At 41.3% G+C, this 14,967-nt stretch overlaps 1 long non-coding RNA gene across 3 annotated transcripts; it reads right to left on the bottom strand.

Annotated features, from left to right (window-relative positions):
* Positions 1-4,575: 4,575 nt before the first annotated feature.
* Positions 4,576-12,088, bottom strand: LOC113903392. Of its 3 annotated transcripts, XR_003514093.1 has the most exons (4): positions 11,806-12,088; positions 9,080-9,182; positions 5,284-5,491; positions 4,576-4,976 (listed from the first exon to the last, which is right to left on the bottom strand). It is a non-coding gene; the product is annotated as an uncharacterized LOC113903392 (long non-coding RNA). The 3 variants fall into 3 exon arrangements; XR_003514092.1 differs by having other exon boundaries at positions 4,576-5,491; positions 11,806-12,067; XR_003514091.1 differs by lacking the exon at positions 5,284-5,491 and having other exon boundaries at positions 11,806-12,055.
* Positions 12,089-14,967: the final 2,879 nt, after the last annotated feature.

Below are 14,967 nucleotides of genomic sequence, written 5' to 3'. Positions count from 1 at the left end.
TAGCTCCACTGGAATTCCATCACCTCCACTAGCTTTGTTTGTAGTGATGCTTTCTAAGGCCCACTTGACTTCACATTCCAGGATGTCTGGCTCTAGGTCAGTGATCACACCATCATGATTATCTGGGTCATGAAGATCTTTTTTGTACAGTTCTTCTGTGTATTCTTGCCACCTCTTCTTAATATCTTCTGCTTCTGTTAGGTCCATACCATTTCTGTCCTTTATCGAGCCCATCTTTGCATGAAATGTTCCCTTGGTATCTCTAATTTTCTTGAAGAGATCTCTAGTCTTTCCCATTCTGTTGTTTTCCTCTATTTCTTTGCATTGATCACTGAAGAAGGCTTTCTTATCTCTTCTTGCTATTCTTTGGAACTCTGCATTCAGATGCTTATATCTTTCCTTTTCTCCTTTGCTTTTTGCTTCTCTTCTTTTCATAGCTATTTGTAAGGCCTCCCCAGACAGCCATTTTGCTTTTTTGCATTTCTTTTCCATGGGGATGGTCTTGATCCCTGTCTCCTGTACAATGTCACGAACCTCATTCCATAGTTCATCAGGCACTCTATCTATCAGATCTAGGTCCTTAAATCTATTTCTCACTTCCACTGTATAATCATAAGGGATTTGATTTAGGTCATACCTGAATGGTCTAGTGGTTTTCCCTACTTTCTTCAATTTCAGTCTGAATTTGGCAATAAGGGGTTCATGATCTGAGCCACAGTCAGCTCCTGGTCTTGTTTTTGCTGACTGTATAGAGTTTCTCCATCTTTGGCTGCAAAGAATATAATCAATCTGATTTCGGTGTTGATCATCTGGTGATGTCCATGTGTAGAGTCTTCTCTTGTGTTGTTGGAAGAGGGTGTTTGCTATGACCAGTGCATTTTCTTGGCAAAACTCTATTAGTCTTTGCCCTGCTTCATTCCATATTCCAGGGCCAAATTTGCCTGTTACTCCAGGTGTTTCTTGACTTCCTACTTTTGCATTCCAGTCCCCTATAGTGAAAAGGACATCTTTTTTGTGTGTTAGTTCTAAAGGTCTTGTAGGTCTTCATAGAACCGTTCAACTTGAGCTTCTTCAGCGTTACTGGTTGGGCATAGACTTGGATTACTGTGATATTGAATGGTTTGCCTTGGAAACAAACAGAGATCATTCTGTTGTTTTTGAGATTGCATCCAAGTACTGCATTATGGACTCTTTTGTTGACCATGATGGCTAGTCCATTTCTTCTGAGGGATTCCTGCCCACAGTAGTAGATATAATGGTCATCTGAGTTAAATTCACTCTTTCCAGTCTATTTCAGTTCGCTGATTCCTAGAATGTCTACATTCACTCTTGCCATCTCTTGTTTGACCACTTCCAATTTGCCTTGATTCATGGACCTGACATTCCAGGTTCCTATGCAATATTGCTCTTTACAGCATCGGACCTTACTTCTATCACCAGTCACATCCACAGCTGGGTATTGTTTTTGCTTTGGCTCCATCCCTTCATTCTTTCTGGAGTTATTTCTCCACTGATCTCCAGTAGCATATTGGGCACCTACTGACCTGGGGAATTCCTCTTTCAGTATCCTATCATTTTGCCTTTTCATACTGTTCATGGGGTTCTCAAGGCAAGAATACTGAAGTGGTTTGCCATTTCCTTCTCCAGTGGACCACATTCTGTCAGATCTCTCCACCATGACCCGCCCGTCTTGGGTTGACCCATGGGCATGGCTTAGTTTCATTGAGTTAGACAAGGCTGTGGTCCTAGTGTGATTAGATTGACCAGTATTCTGTGAGTACGGTTTCAGTGTGTCTGCCCTCTGATGCCCTCTTGCAACACCTACCATCTTACTTGGGTTTCTCTTACCTTGGGCATGGGGTATCTCTTCACAGCTGCTCCAGCAGAGCGCAGCCGCTGGTTCTTACCTTGGACGAGGGGTATCTCCTCACTGCCACCCTTCCTGACCTTCAACACGGGATAGCTCCTCTAGGCCCTCCTGCGCCCGTGCAGCCACCGCTCCTTGGACGCGTGGGTTGGTCCTCCCGGCCGCCGCCCCTGGCCTCATTCGTGGGGTATCTCCTCTCAGCCGCAGCCCCTGACCTTGGACGTGGGATAGGTCCTCCTGGTCGCTGCCCCTGACCTCGGTCTTGGGTAGCTCCTCTCGGCCGTTCTTGCACCGTCGCAGCCTGGCACTCTCGGCTGCTGCCCCTGACCTCAGATGTGGGGTAGCTCCTCTCAGCCGCGCTGGCCGCGCTTAGTGCGCCGGTCGCAGCCGCCGCGCGCTTAGTGCGCCAGTGTCAAACTACCGCACAATTGCACTCATCTCATACGCTAGTAAAGTAGTGCTCAAAATTCTCCAAGCCAGGCTTCAGCAATACATGAACTGTGAACTTCCTGATGTTCAAGCTGGTTTTAGAAAAGGCAGAGGAACCAGAGTCCAAACTGCCAACATCCACTGGATCATGGAAAAAGCAAGAGAGTTCCAGAGAAACATCTATTTCTGCTTTATTGACTATGCTAAAGCCTTTGACTATGTGGATCACAATAAACTGTGGAAAATTCTTCAAGAGATGGGAATACCAGACCACCTGACCTGCCTCTTGAGAAATCTGTATTCAGGTCAGGAAGCAACAGTTAGAACTAGACACGGAACAACAGACTGGTTCCAAATAAGAAAAGGAGTACGCCAAGGTTGTATATTGTCACCCTGCTTATTTAACTTATATGCAGAGTAGATCATGAGAAATGCTGGGCTGGAAGAAGCACAAGCCTGAATCAAGATTTCTGGGAGAAATATCAATCACCTCAGATATGCAGATGACACCACTCTTATGGCAGAAAGTGAAGAGGAACTAAAAAGCCTCTTGATGAAGGTGAAAGAGGAGAGTGAAAAGGATAGGGTCTGGAAGAAGCCTAATCAACGTTAGAAGAGAGCACATAAATTGCCTATCTTATCACATGACATGGAGCTGGGTCTGATCTTCATGGACCACCTGACCCTTCATCCATCCCAACTGACTTCCCAAAGTTCTGCGACTCAGAATTCACACATCACATGTAACAGTCCCTCATTACCTCGAAGCTTAGTGCATCAGCTTCTAAATGCAATGCAGAGAATGTCAGCCAGCCTTTGATCATTCCAGCCACACCTGAAAAGTCTCTAATCTGAATACCATTCTCTAAACAGGCTTTTGATGATTGTCATGAGACACACCGCTCTTTCTGCACAATCACTGTGGCCCTCGCCTAGATAGTTTTTATGTTCCTTACTTCATGGGATTTATTTTCAGCTCGATTCCTAGAAAGAATTGTCTCTTCAGAAGAGATTTAGTACCACACTTCTGTCACCATAGTGCACATCGAGTTAACTGCTCTAAGGGGGAAAAAAAAAAGATTGTGGGCAAAATCCACTCATGTTGGGAAGACAAGAGCTAGAAGATTCGATATCCATTTTCAGGGGAAACAGCAAAAGATCCAGACGGCTCTGAAACCAGAAGGGCACATCCCAGTGCAGAATAGACGGATGGAGGCTGATGGGAGCACAGATGGGGCTGCTGTGAGGTGGGGCTGCAGGGTGGACCAGCCAGGACTGTAGGCTCCAGGCTGAGACCACCTGGGGCAGCTCCATGTGCCCCGGGCCAGCTGCGGAATCTCAGCAGGTCATTGGATGTCTCAGAGCATCTGTGACCACGTGTGTGAAATGATAATAGTGCTCACTGTGCCATTGGTGTTGAAATTAAATCACATGAAACAGTCACTTAACAAGGGGATGCCATTATTTTAAAATCGCAAGCTACGGGTTAATGGTGAAGAGTCCTCGGACTGGATTCAAAGATGATTCTGCTTCCTGTTAGATATAGACTCACCTTCTCTGCATCTCCTCAGCTTCCTCAACAGCAAAATGGAGATTAATATCATGTATCTCAATGTTATAAGATATATTTATCAGTTATTATCTATCTATATTTCTACCCATCATTTATCTATTGGGCTTCCCAGGTGGCACTAGTGGTAAAGAACCAGTCTGCCATTGCAGGAGATGTAAGAGACCCCAGTTCGATCCCTGGGTCAGGAAGATTCCCCTGGAGAAGTGCATGGCACCCCACTCCAGTATTCTTACTTGGAGAATCCCAAGGACAGAGAAGCCTGATAGGCTACACATAGAGTTGCATAGAGTCAGACACGACTGAAGCACACATCTATCTATTATCTATTTTTCCTTCTACGTGTCTACCTACTATCAATCTATCACCCACCTATAATGCCCCATATTCATTGGCTGCACCTGTGTCTGCGTGCTAAGTCCCTTCAGTCGTGTCTGACTCTGTGATCCCAAGTACTGTAGCCCTTAAGGTTCCTCTGTCCATGGGATTCTCCAGGCAGATCTTTCCAACCCAGGGACCAAACCCAAGTCTCCTATGTCTCCTGCATCGGCACACAAGTTCTTTATCACTAGGGCCACCTGGAAAGCCCATTCATTGGCTAAAATTAGGTATATCCCACAATGAATGGCAACCCTTAATGTAAATATTTTCCTGATGATTTTTCTGAATTATAATCTCATATGGACATGATACTTCCTGTGTGTAATAATGCTGTTTAAATCAATTCTCATTTATTATACAAGAACATTCATTCTGACTCTCTCATGTGTGACTTCTATAGATACAAGGTGATATTACATTTTGGAAAGAAAAGACAAAAACTGTTCACATCCTTTTGTGCTCATAGGAGGCATTTGACCAGTTCAACAGTATCACTTTCATTTCAGTCTTCTCTGCATCTTTAGGGGGTTCGGGGCTGCACACAGCTCCTTGGCTTCTCTCTTATCCATGTTTCTCATTGACACTGACTGGACCTTCTAACTGAGCCTAATCAACTGCTCAGGGAGCCCGTTTCTTAGCTCTTGGCCTGACAGGAGGTTCCTGCTGGAGGAGAGAGAACGGCAGGCTGGAATCAACACAGCAGAACAGTGACAGCTCCACCAGCTCCAGCTGGGAAAGGAAAATAAAACAGAATTCATGAGACACACACAAAATATGAAAATGCTAACAACCTTCTCACATACATGTGCCTTTATAGAAAATAAAGTAGCAGCAGGAGAGGAAGGAGGAACTGCAGATAAGCCATCAAAAGCAGAACGGGAAGTGTTAGTGTATCCTGGTATCTGGACTGCTAGAATAAATTAACAACATGTGAGCAGTGTTGATTAAAAACAGGACTTTGATGGCAGAAAAGCAAAACCAACACAAAATGATAAGCTATTTTCACAAGCACAGGAAAGAAAGCCAGCATAGCCACCTTAGGAGACTCTAGTGGGTTCTTCTTCTTCTGTTCAGTCACAGTCATGTCCGGCTGTTTGTGACCCCATGGACCGCAGCACACCAGGCTTCCTTGTCCTTTACTATCTCCTTGAGTTTGCTCAAACTCATATCCATTTCTTACAAAGCTTGGTTGTAGCATATGTGAACCTCAGGAACATTGAGCAAGTTCTTAGGTATCTATTCACCTGATTTTGAAATTATGTTCAAGAAAAAAGTTACACAGAAATGCTAATAGTGTCATTATCCATAGTCACCAGAAACTGGAACAAACAGGATGCCCTTCAATATTGGGGGAATGGGTGAACAAATTGTGGATAAACTATGAAATGGATAATCAAGCTCGCTCGCTCGCGCACGCGCGTGCTCTCTCTCTCTCTCTCTCTCTCTCTCTCTCTCTATATATATATATATATATATAAGGGTATATTATTCAGCAGTAAAAAGGGATGATCTGCCTAGCCATGTAGATATATGAATGAATCTGAAATGCACAATACTGAGTGTGAGAAACCAGTCTAAAAAGGCTACATACTGCATGAAGCCATTGACAGGGCTTTCTGTAAAAGGCACCACTATAGAGATGGTAAAATGGTCTTCGGTTGCCAGGTGTTTACTGGGGTGATGGGTGTTTGGTAATGCAGAGGGATTTTTTCAGGATGGTGAAACTATCATGTTTATACTGCAATGGTGGAGAAATTACAAGCGGCATTTGGCAAACCCCATAAAATTTACACACAAAGAGAACCCCTCAAAGTATGCAAATTAAGAAACTGTAAATTTAAGCTGTCAAGGATCCCTGGGTGGAATACAGAATGTGACAAAACAGTTAACTGTGTTACAGATGTGAGACAATCTCACCAACCATGACAGGTGGTAGGGTGGAGGGTGGCGAAAAATGCTGACCATCTAGTCAAAGCTATGATTTTTTCAGTAGTCATGTATGGATGTGAGAGCTGGACTATAAAGAAAGCTGAGTGCTAGAGAATTGATGCTTTTGAACTGTGGTGTTGGAGAAGACTCTTGAGAGTCCCTTGGACTGCAAGGATCCAACCAGTCCATCCTAAAGGAAATAGTCCTGAATATTCATCAGAAGGGCTGACGCTGAAGTTGAAACTCCAATACTTTGGCCACCTGATGTGAAGAACCGACTCATTGGAAAAGACCCTGATGTTGGGAAAGATTGAAGGTGGGAGGAAAAGGGGACGACAGAGAATGAGACAGTTGGATGGCATCACCGACTCAATGGACATGAGTTTGAGTAAGCCCCAGGAGTTGGTGATGGACAGGGAAGCCTGGTGTGCTGCAGTCCATGGGGTTGCAAAGAGTTTGACTCCACTGAGCGACTGAACTGAACTGAACTGAAGTCAATTGGAAATGTGTGGAATCTAAGACTAAATGCAAAAAAAAAAAAAATGTACATAATGAAGGTACTCTAGGTGATAAGGTTGTTCCACACAGAGGTACCAGTGAGAAATTCTGAAACCATTACGCACATAACTGGAACTGAACAACTAAATAATTGAGTGGTAGACACCAGTTTTCTCGCTGTTGGATTGCGAGGTTATAGATAAGTCAATGGAAGCCTGGAACAGTCTATGTAGTTTTTTTTTTTTTTTTTTTTTCAGTCACTCAGTTGTGTCCGACTCTTTGCAACCCCATGGACTGCAGCACATCAGGCTTCCCTGTCCTTCATCATCTCTCAGAGTTTGTGAAAACTCACATTCATTGAGTTAGTGATGCCATCCAACCAACTCGTCCTCTGTCGTCCCCTTCTCCTCCTGCCCTCAATCTTCCCCAGCACAAGGTCTTTTCCAATGTGTTGGTTCTTCATATCAGATGGCCAAAGTATTGGAGCTTCAGCTTCAACATCAGTCCTTCCAATGTATATTCAGGATTGATTTCTTTTAGGATTGACTGGTTTGATCTCCTTGCCTATGTCGTAATGGATTAAAATTAGAGACGTTACTATGATACTGATAATTACATCTATATTTATCCATATGTGTGTGTGTAGGTTAATACACATATATTTCCTTGCCTTGTCATCTGGAAGGATCTGTAATCAGTGACTCCCACTAGCAGTGAGCACACTAAACATTAAATCTTCGCCTCTTACCATTCCACAGTGGCATGGCTTCTTGGAGAAATGGCTGATTCTAGGACCACAAGGTGATCCTGAGTGGCTAGTAATGTCAGAAAGTAAGATTGTGTCAAACACACACAATGATGGGTTTTTTCAAGGGACACAAGAGCCATGGCCAAAGCTAGAACAATTGAGCAAGAAAATAAATATAGTAGTATTGATTGGACTGTAATGCAAAGTATAAAATCAATAACCAGAAGTGCACACTGGTACAAACAAGGGATTAAATAAATAAGAGATGAAGAGGAAACACATCTTCTATGTGGAAGAATTCCTAATATTTATTTCATGCTCCACCCCCAAGGAGGAGCATCAGATAAACATGCTCTGCATGGTGACTTCCTCTAAAATAACGTCTTTAAGGTGGGAAAATCTGGACACACAGCATTTCAGTCACCCGTTCAAGCTCAGCATGAACAGAAATATCCTGTTGACCATCAGTACCCTTCAGATGGTGTGATGAGAATAGCACTTTGCCTCCGTGGTCTTCCTCCTAAAGACACCTAACCCTAATCTACCCCTGAGAAATCCCAATTTAGTACATCCTACAAAATACTGATCACTACTCCCTAAAGCAGTCAAGATCATCCACAAGAAGGAAAGTCTGAAAAAGTGTCACAGCCAGGAGGAAGCTGGGAGACACCAGGACAAAATTAATGTGGTATCTTTCATGGGATTCTGGAATAGAAAAGGGACATTATGTAAAAATTTGAGGAACTCAGAATAATGTGTGGTCTTTAGTTAATGATAATGCATCAATATTGGTTCATTAACTGTGAGAAATATTTCATACTAATCTACTCTACTAAGATATTAGAGGATCTTGGGTAGGGGCTTCGTATGTACTTTTGGTATCATCTTCACAGTGTTTCTGTAAATGAAAACCCATTCTAAAATTAAACTGTTTAAAACCCACAAAAATTATAGGGCATCATAACTTTTTTGGTAAGGAAAAATATCTATCTTTCAATGGTATGAGTACTTTGAAGCCAGCAGCAACCACATGGGAAAATAAGCTAGCTTGACCCTAAGATTGCTTCAACTCACATACTATTTGATGATTCCAAATAGGAATTAGACACAATGATTCTATCAAAAGTAAAGCAAATGTTTCTTCAACATGAAGATGAAGAAGTCATGTGATAGTGAAATATCACATATCTGCCAAGACGAGGTTTGACTTGAACTTTAGAGAAGTATTCTTTCTTTGATACATAATAATGAATATTTCCAGGGCAGTATACAAGCACAGATGTGGATTTGAGAATTAACATATTGTGCTGAGAAGACAGCAGTATGATTGAGGCTAAGCTTACATACGTCCGTACAAGTAACCTGTACACCTGAGTGATGAGATGTGGGCTGGTAAGAGGGCTTTGACATGATTTACGAGGCAGCTGGAGTAAAAATCTTCCTGTAGTACAATGAGTCATTCAAAGAGAAATAGATGGAAAATGAATGAGAGCAATTTTAGAATAAGGGCATTCATCCCAGGGCCATGTGTATGCCTTGAATTAAAGTGGGAGACAATAGGAGGACGGAGCTCTTTGAAGGGTGTTCTTCTGCTTGTAATTATTCCCAAGCCTTCACCTCTGGGTAGCACACAGCACGAGCAGCCTTTGCATCTTACCACTTGAATCATTAAACGCAGATTCAGTGAGTGAGATGATGTTTCTTGGTGATGTTGCTCTGGGTGGACCTCATGTTCCTCTCGCTGCTACGATGACAATAGCCTGAGAAAGATGCAAAGTCAAAGTCACCGTCGTTTTAAGAGTGAATGCTGTTCTTGTCTTCAACCCTTGGTAATGACATCAATTCTAAGAGAATTGTGAAAATTACACTTGATGATAACATTAAGGAACAATGTATGCTTTATAGGATTAGTATGGTTTTGAGAAATGGGATTACAAGTGAGCCTGATGGAAAATAGATAGCCAGGGGAGGTAGCTGTAATATTTTAAATCCATGGCCATAATTTTACATAAATATTGTATGAGGCCACTGATCATGTTGGAGTCAAAAAAACTAGTCTCTCTTAATTAATCTGACAATTCATATCCTTAAAAGCAGAGTTTCTGCAATATTTTAAGATTCACACCTTTTGTATATTCATCTGGGTTTTCTAGACTACCTAGAAAACTAACACTGTCCTGTTAGTTTTCTAACACCGTCCTGTAATCATTCCAAAGTTAGACTACCAGACACTGGCAACTACATTAGAGAGGTAAAATCATTTTTACAAGTTTCAATTTTTTGAAATGATAATTTCAGTTATATAAATCACAATTAAAGCAATATTATTTTTGTTTCATATTTATAACAATTTTGGGGCTTCCCTGGTAGCTCAGCTGGTAAAGAATCTGCCTGCAATGCAGGAGACCCCGGTTCGATTCCATGGTTGGGAAGATCCTCTGGAGAAGGGAACAGCTACCCACTCCAGTATTCTGGCTTGGAGAATTCCATGGACTGTATAGTCGAAGTCCATGGGGTCATAAAAAGTTGGACATGACTAAGTGATTTTCACTTTAGAACAATTTTAGTTTTTCAAACCCTGATCTTATGGCTATATATGTCTTGCCTTAAGGTTTATCAAGTTAATTTTTATCACGTTAATTTTTTCTTTGCTCCACTTTCAAGTGGAAGTTTAATTAGAAACAAGTGGTCTAAACATGTGTTTAGATACTCTCTGCTGAAAAACTTTTTCAGTATTTTTTTTTGCCATGAATGGCCTCCAATTCATGAATCAGAAGTTTGTTTACAATCAATTACATTGCAATGGGTCAGAGTTAAATTATGAAATTTATTATATATCATGAATATATAATACAAGAAAAGGATAGGGAAAAGCATACTTCAATAAAACAAAAATATTGTCCATGGATAAAATGAAAGAATAAATTAAAACCTTAACTTTCTACATCCATGGAAATGGTAATCTAAATAATGAAAAATATGTGATCACTTTATTTCAGTTCCAAGTCTTTCTCATCTTTGTTTTGTGTGACCAGTAGATATTCTCGAATCCAACAATCCAATCCAAACTGTGTGCTTTTTTAAAGAATTAATTATATTTGATTGTATACCACAAGGACATAGAAACAATGTAACATGTAGGAAACCTGGAGTCCATAAATCGTAGTGAATAGAGAGCAACAAAAATTAGAATGTGAACTAGTCTCATAATACGTTAAGAGCTATAGTAAAAGATGTCTGCCACTTACTTGAGCTTTATTTCATATTCATACTTAGCTATGATTTGGATCTGTTAGTATTTTTTGTTCTTTTGTTTGACACAGTGGATAAAAGGGGCCGCATCTAAGGGTATGACCAGACATGGCAATCGGCCCACAGTGCTGCAGCTGCCTGAGTCTGTGATCTCATTTGGGGCATGCCGGAGCCTGGCTGGGAATTTTCGGAGAATTAGATGACCCTGGGGAACTTTGAAAAGCTGCCACATATTCTTAGAGATCTAGAAGGTTGCATGCCTAAGGAAGTCTGTGTCTGCCCAGGAAAGACGTGGGAAAGGAAAAGATCCCCCACTGAAATCCCCACGGTGAAGAAAGAGAAAGTTAACACTGTCCTGTAATCGTTCCAAAGTTTGAAGGCATGCCTTCCCACATAGATTATTTAGGATCTAATCCTGAGGGTTGTATAAACCAAACTTTAAAATAAAACAATTTTTAAAAATCCAGCTATAAACTCAATAGTAACCAACTGTAGGAATTATAGAAGTTACAGAATTAACTCAAAAAAATACAACATACACAAAAAAGTTTCAGTAAGAAAAACAAAAGTAAACAAAAAATTTTTTGTTTACTTTTGTTTACTTTTGTTTTTTTTTACTTTTTGTTTACTTTTGTTTACTACTAACAAAAACAGACCCAAGGGGAAAGATCTGAAAGCAGAGTTTCTCCAATATATTGTCAAAAATGTAAGGTTTTAACAACAACAACAAAAAATAAGACATGCAAAGAAATAGGAAAATACACCACATACTCAGAGGGGTTAGCAGTCAACAGAAAATATGCCTGAGGGGGCTCAGATGTTGAACATAACAGAAAAACTTTAAGCTATTACAAATGTTTTCAGAAATAAAGAAAACTGTCTAAAAAGTTACAATAATGTAGTATTATAACATCTCATCCAACAGAGACTATCAAGAGATATAAATTATAAATGGAATCAAGTAAAAGTTCTGGAGTTAAAAAGTTCGACGACTTAAATGAAAATTAGTAACAGAGGTTCAAGAACACATTCGCACTTGCAGAAGGGCTGGAAGGTAAGTCAGTGGCGATCATCCAGTCTCAGAATCAAAAGTCAAAAAGAGTGAAGAAAGTTGCACAGTGATCCACAGACCTGTAAGAGTTCCTGTTCAGAAACGTAGTGATTGGGGGATGTCTCATCTTCCACGTTCACCACTGTTTCCAATGTTTCGCTGTTAAAGAAAAAACAAAAACAAAACACTTGAACAAATACATTCTGGTCCCCTTGGCATCGCCAGATCCTGGTTGACGGCTGACAAAATGCATTGCTACCCATTGGCTCCTCTGTAAGCTCTGATCTCTTCTGTGATTGGTTCTCGTGATCACGTGGCAGCTGACGTGCTGTTTTGAAAGCTTCTCTCCTCTAGGGTTTTCAAGTTTTGCAGCGGCTGTTGGCTCCTGAGCTCGTGTCTTCGTTTTCACTGTCTGTGACCTTAAAATTGCAAGTCAGGGAGGCTCCTTGCTCAGGGTGTGGTTGATGAGGAATCAGTCTTGTGCTCCTGCCCTGTTCAGGCCGGAGATAAAATGTCAGTCTTTCCTTGTTTTCTTACCTCGAGCTACATCTTCTGTCGATTACTTGCTTTCTTCTTTCTGCAACAGTGGTATTTCCTTTGCAGAACAAATATGACTGAGCGCTTTTTATTTGTTTCTTTGGCAAGTCAGAGTAAACTAAGAGAGAAATGGTTGGGAATAAGAAATAGGTTTCAGAGGTGAAGCCTGGACGTTTATCAGAATTCCTTTCTGGCTCTCGTGGGCCCTGCTGACAACAGGGGAGGCTATGCTGGTGTGGGGTAGGTGTGTACAGGAAATCTCTGTGTCACCCTCTTATTAATTTGCTCTGAACCTGAATGTTTTCTTAAAAACTTAAATCTTTCAAAACAAATGATAGATAACAACAGCCCCCATTAATTAAGAACTTTTCATGTCCCATGCACTGTGCACTTTTAATCTTTTCAACTGAATGAAGGAGGGACTCTTCAGTTCAGTTCAGTTCAGTCGCTCAGTCACGTCCGACTCTTTGCGACCCCATGAACCGCAGCATGCCAGCCCTCCCTTGTCCACCACCAACTCCTGGAGTTCACTCAGACTCACATCCATTGAGTCGGTGATGCCATCCAGCCATCTCATTCTCTGTCGTCCCCTTCTTCTCCTGCCCTCAATCCCTCCCAGCATCAGAGTCTTTTCCAATGAGTCAACTCTTTGCATGAGGGGGCCAAAGTACTGGAGCCTCAGCTTTAGCATCATTCCCTCCAAAAACACTCAGGGCTGATCTCCTTCAGAATGGACTGGTTGGATCTCCTTGCAGTCCAAGGGACTCTCAGGAGTCTTCTCCAACACCGCAGTTCAAAAGCATCAATTCTTTGGCGCTCAGCTTTCTTCACAGTCCAACTCTCGCATCCATACATGACCACTGGAAAAATCATAGCCTTGACTAGATGGACCTTTGTTGGCAAAGTAATGTCTCTGCTTTTCAATATGCTATCTAGGCGGTCATAACTTTTCTTCCAAGGAGTAAGCGTCTTTTAATTTCATGGCTGCAGTCACCATCTGCAGTGATTTTGGAGCCCAAAAAAATAAAGTCTGACACTGTTTCCACTGTTTCCCCATCTATTTCCCATGAAATGATGGGACCGGATGCCATGATCTTCGTTTTCTGAATGTTGAGCTTTAAGCCAACTTTTTCACTCTCCTCTTTCACTTTCATCAACTGAATGAAGGAGGGACTCTTAGGGCTCCCATTTTATGGTTAAGAAAATGAGGCTCTGAGGTTGGCATTTTGCGGCAATAAGAAAAATCAACAACAACAAAATAAATAGAATTACTTTGCAGCAACTTTTTGTGCATTAGACTTATGGAATTCAGTAGTGGTGAAATGCAGATACAATACAGGGCAGGGAGTAAGAGAGTGAGTGCTGGTGTCGCACTACAGGGGTTCCTGCCTGCACCCCACCGTTTACACATGGTGTGATCCTGGGCCTGTCACTTAAGTTCTCTGGATTGGCCTCTTTACCATTCATATAATAACCAAACCACCTGGAGTAAAGCTGTTGTGAAGACTAAATTAGATAAGCACTAATTGTCCAGCTGTCAGAACACTTTGATCAATATTTAAGTTGCAAATATATCTTCCAATTCACAGCATGTGTACCTGTGTACCAGCTACTAACAATGTTAAAAAAAAAAAAGTGGTTTTTGTATGATTATTTTGTTAGATAATCTCTCTGATTTTTTTCTGTTCGACTCTCTCAGGCTCACACTGGAAGAGAAAGCGCCAGGGTTGACTTTGGAACTTGGTCTTTGCTTGTCTCTCCCCTGAATCTCTGTCCTCTTTTCTAAGAAAGTGTTGGTTTTAAGAAAGTGAGAAAAACTATAGTGAGTTGGGCGCAGTTACAGCAATATTCGATCTCTGAACATCTTATAGAAAATTTGGACTAAAGAGCTAATATCCAAGGGTAAGAAAATCTGTATTGTGCCCCAAATAAAGCCACCAAGAAGGGCTGTGCAGTGCTAAGAGTAAATATTTGAGCTTCAGCAAGAGCCTGAAGTTGAAGCTTAATAATTTCCTAAATATTAAATGTTGGATGGATTATTTAACTTCTAATTTTCTCAGTTTTTTCATCTGTGTAATCAGGATAATGATGTGGCTATTGTAAAAAAATAATAATAATAACCAAGAATTCTGGCAACATAATATGAGACTTATATGAGATATATCCCCTTTCTGTTAACTATAAATACTTATTTAGGCTTTAAAATCTCACACATAACCCCAAACTTGCCTTGTCCGTACACTCTCAGTCTCTTCCAACAATAACTACCTCACCTTCCTATAAACCACAGAACTTCTAGTCAGTAAAATCCATTTGGAGTTACATGAGCTTTTTCATTCACCACCTGCATGAGCTTGGCCAAGCAGTTTCACTTCACTAAGCTGCAGTTTTCTTTCCTTTCTTGTGCAGAATGGGATTGAGGGGTCAAGGGAACAAGGCAGGTCAGATAGCCGGCCCATGCCTGCCCAGAGCTCCAGAAAGCGTTCATCACCCAACAGCACTGACGCTCAACCGATTCTCCAGATGGCGTGTCTCTTACAATGTTATTCTGTTTTTCAGGTAGCTCAGTATTCCAACTGCATTGGAACTTCTTCAGGAGAGGGTTCTGATTTTTCACTATCAACAAATAAATTAGTCCTTCCAATCTTGTATAACCAAGAGGGAAGGCGGAGGACAGTTTCTGGGGATAGATTCCTAGATAGGAG

This window comes from Bos indicus x Bos taurus, chromosome 13 (assembly GCF_003369695.1).
Source record: "Bos indicus x Bos taurus breed Angus x Brahman F1 hybrid chromosome 13, Bos_hybrid_MaternalHap_v2.0, whole genome shotgun sequence".
Lineage (NCBI taxonomy): Eukaryota > Metazoa > Chordata > Mammalia > Artiodactyla > Bovidae > Bos > Bos indicus x Bos taurus.
Note: the sequence above shows the minus strand (reverse complement) of the source record. Positions and strands in the feature narration are given on the sequence as shown.